The sequence below is a fragment of the Orycteropus afer genome, unplaced genomic scaffold (genome assembly GCF_000298275.1).
Source record: "Orycteropus afer afer isolate SDZICR_OR568_19922 unplaced genomic scaffold, OryAfe1.0 scaffold00957, whole genome shotgun sequence".
Classification (NCBI taxonomy): Eukaryota; Metazoa; Chordata; class Mammalia; order Tubulidentata; family Orycteropodidae; genus Orycteropus; species Orycteropus afer.
In genome coordinates, this window is record NW_006922544.1 from 380,371 (window position 1) to 384,927 (window position 4,557).

Sequence of the window (4,557 nt, forward strand, 5' to 3'; positions counted from 1 at the left end):
TCCTATTAGGGAAGTAGCAGGTTACAATTCAGGGTCAGGAACACTCACGGTACAATTCTTCAATCAGTACAGCCTCCCCTTGGCCATGCCCGCAGGCACGCCTCTCTTTGGCCTTTGGCCTCTCGGCCTGGCCTCTGCCCTGCTCAGGCCAGCGTTACAAAGCTCTTCTAGCTCTGCCGATAGGTGCACCTAGGTGTACCCCACTCCACCAGCAAACCTGTCCAAAGGCACTCAGCGTTCTTGCTCCATGGGCTGGCAACCCCACTGGTTTCGTGCTGGTCTCTTGGTTCTGCTGTTGCTGTAGCCACCATCTCTCTATTGACTCTCTGTAGTCTCAGCACAGGGATCGCAGGTTCATGGACATGCTCTACTCCTGGTTACTCTCTGTCTTGATGGTAGTGACATCTCTTATCTGCCACTGGGAGGGCTCATTTTAAGCCTAGCAAAATGACAAAGCTGACTAATACCCACATTAGGGTTCCATACACCTTCTTTCCATGGTCCCACCTCCACAATTGTCCAATGTACCTTATATACATGATTAACAAGCTATCCAATCCCCTTGGTAGGCCACAATGCCCCACACGTTTGCATAGATTCACCCAGTCATCTGGTGGGAGTCACAAAGATCGTGGCTAGAATAGCCATAGCAAATAATTCACTGCATCACAAGAGCTTTTCCACGTATATCACATTTAAATAATTTCTCTCTTGTGTGAGTTCTTTGATATATTAGAAATTTTTACTTTTCCCTGAAGGCTCTGCTACATTGATTACATGATTACATTTATAAGCTTTCTCTCCTGCATGAGCGCTGATACCACTATGACTTCCTAGAGATGTTCTCATATTCATTTCATCCATAGAGTTTTTTTTTCTTCCTGTGTGAATTCTCTCATGTACACTTATGTTAGGCCTTTAGTAAAAACTTTTTTACATTCAGTACATTCATGTTTTTTTTTTCATCCTGTGTATGTTCTCTGATGTATAATAAATGTAATAAATATTGATTTCTATATACAGACACACTCATACTAGGGAATGGGATAGATAGAAAACCATTTTGTTATAAAATAAGATTTAAAGCTTTACTCTGATTTCCATTAATACCTGGTTAATCACAGTTTCAGGATATGGACTATTATGCCCTGATATCAAATGCTGTCTATCCTCCTCCTCCTCCTTGAAATATGTGAGCCTTACTGTTATTCCACACTTTTATTTATTTGTTCATTTTTATTGCTGTTTTATGATGATATATTTAAATGCAATAAAATGCATATCTTCTTTTCTCTCATATATTAGGGCAGTCTTCTTCCAAAAATTGGCAAGCATTTTCTTGGTGCTTTTTTTCCCCTTGTCTCTTCCTATTCTGGTATCTCACAAAATTCTTAGGCTTTCTCCATTTTTTTTTTCTTTTCTCTGATTGTTCCTCTAACAAGTTAGTATTATTCACTGCCATCAAGTTGGATCCGATTCATAGCAACCCCTCCTTGGATTTCTGAGGTGGTATCACTACGGAAGTAGATTGCCCAATCTTCCTTCCGAGGAGTGCCTGGTGAGTTTGAACTGCCAGCCTCTGGTTAGCAGTCAAATGCCTTAGGCACTATGCCACCTGAACTCCTGCCTCAGAAACCCAAGGAGGGGTCATTATGAGTCGAATCAACTCAATGGCAGTGAGATGGACGAAGGTCAAATCAGAGGAACATAAATAGTGGAAGAGGTTTGAATATAGGCCAGATGTGCATCAGTGGTGGAATACTTCAAAGATGCCTGTATTACTTTCCTCTTCCACAAATTTACTGGCTTAAAACAACATCTATTTATTAACTTGCAGTTCTGGAGATTAAATGTCTGAAATGGGTCTCACTGGGCTGAAACCAATGCATCAGTAGAGCCACATTCCCTGCAGATGCTCTTCGGGAGGATCTGCTTCCTTGTTTTTTCCAGCTTCTAGAAGCTGCCTGCATTACGTGGCTTATGGCTTCTTCCTCTGTCTTTAAATCCACCAATGTGGCATCTTCACAACACTGTCTGACTCTGACCCTTTGCTTCTATCATTACATCTGCCATCTCTGCCTCTCTTTTACAAGGACCCTTGCGATTTTATTGGACCCACCCAGATAATTAAGAATAATCTTTTCATGTCAAGATTCTTAATGTAATCACATCTGCAAAGTCCCTTTTGCCATGTAAATTTAACATATTCACAGATTTAGGGAATTAGGATGTGAATGACTGTGAAGCACCATTATTCTGTCCATCACAATGCTCAATTTTCACATCAGACCAGAGGGTAATGGAAGAGTTCATTAAGACCCAGGAGCATTAATAAGCGAAGACTATTGATGGTAGATAAAATTTGAATTCATATCAAATGGGAGTTGATGAGGAGCCTGGACTGTGATGTCAGAATTATTTCAAAGGCCTGGGGTTCAGGAGCACAATAAGGGAAATTGATGGTGGAAATCTCAACAAAGATCCTGAACCCTGGAATTGATGGCATAAAAGTTAACAATGGCCCAGATTTAAGATCAAAATCATAGGGGCTTTGAAAACAGAATACGTAACAGACGCTGGGTTTAAATATTAAATCTGAGAGTTGTTGACGATTTAATAGATAGCCTATTCATCCTCAGAACAGAGAGGCACTGATGCTGAAATCTATAACTGAGTCTTGGGTTTAATATAGAGATCAGGAGAGAACAAATAGTAGAATAATTAACAGAGACCTCAATTTGATTCAGAGAGCATAAACGAAGGAAGAAATTTAAAAAGACTCAGGTTTGGGTTTTCATGCCAGAAGTGAATTTATGAAGGGATAGTAAGTTAGATAACCCCAATCAGTGGGACATTAGTAAATGAGACCTAAATTAGACACCCCAACAAGTGGGACATTAGTGGTGGAAGCATTAATGGAAGTCTGAGTAGAGAGGAAACTGAACAACCAAGTGCAAAATCAGGACTTAGTGGTAGTAACGGTGAGAGAGTTGACAAAGGACCGTGACGGAGGTCAGATCTGAGGAATGTAGAAGGGATATATTACACAAGACTCAGATTCAATGTGGAGAACAGAGGGCATATAATAATCTGTATAGTCCTAACTGAAGCCACAATTGTGTCTAGGCTTTGCTAGTGGTGTAACTATGTTCATCTCTAATAGTTCTGTCAAATATGTGGGAAACTAAATATGACAGGACCCCTGGAAATTAAGAATTTTCATGACATTAAGATCAAAGTCCTTCTCAACAATTTTCTGACATAGTGATTATTGCTCTTCATGCATATTTCTGGGCTCCAGACCTGAATTTCTGTCCTGTTGTCAAGGATGAGGTCCAATAATTTGCATTTATTTTAATTTTTTTATTTGGAAATAATTTCAAACTTACAGAAAAGCAGCAAGAATTCTACAAAGAACATTCATATGCCCTTCATCCCAATTCTCCATATGGAAATATTTTACCCCATTTTCTTTATCATTCTATCCATATCTATTGATATATCTGTCTATGTTGTTAGGTGCCATTGAGTCAGTTCCAACTCATAGGAAACCTATACACAACATAACAAAACACTGACCAGTCATGCACCATCCTCACAATCTTTGCTGTGCTTGAGCCCATGGTTGCAGGCACTGTGTCAATCCATCTCACTGAGAATCTTCCCCTTTTTGCCTGACCTTCTACTTTATGTAGAAGACTTGAGTTTGTATCCTTCTCCAAGGACTGGTCCCTTCTGACAGCATGACCAAAGTATGTGAGACGAAGTCTGACCATTCCTGCTTCTAAGGAACAGTTTGGGTGTAACTCCTCCAAGACAGATTTGTTCATTTTTCTGGCAGTCCATGATATTTTCAACATTCTTTGCCAACACTACAATTTAAATGCAGCAATCCTTCTTCAGTCTTCCTTATCTATTGTCCAGTCTTTACACACATATGAGGCTATTGAAAAGGCCATGGCTTTAGTCAGGTACACCTTAATCTTCAAAGTGATATTTTTGCTCTTTACTACCTTAAAGAGGTCATTTGCAGCAGATTTGCCTAGTGCAACGTCTGATTTCTCGACTGCTGCTTCCATAGGTGTTGATTATGGATCCAAGTAAAAGGAAATCCCTGACAACTTCAATTTTTTCTCCATCTATCATGATGTTGTTTATTGGTGCAGTTGTGAGGATTTTTGTTTTCTTTATATTGAGATGTAATCCATACTGCAGACTGTAATCTTTCATCTTCTTCAGTAAGTGCTTCAAGTCATCCTTACTTTCAGCAAGTGAAGTTGTGTTGTATCGCAGGTTGTTAATGATTTTTCCTTCAATTCTGATGCCACGTTCTTCATATAGACCAGGCTCTGGGATTATTTGTTCAGCATACAGATTGAATAAGTATAGTGAAAGGATACAACCCTGACGCACTCCCTTCCTGATTTTAAACCATGCAGTAGCCCCTTGTTCTGTTCGAACCACAGCCTCCTGGTCTATGTACAGGTTCCTTATGAGTACAATCAAGTGTTCTGGAATTCCCATTCTTCTCAATGTTATCCACAATTTGTTATGATC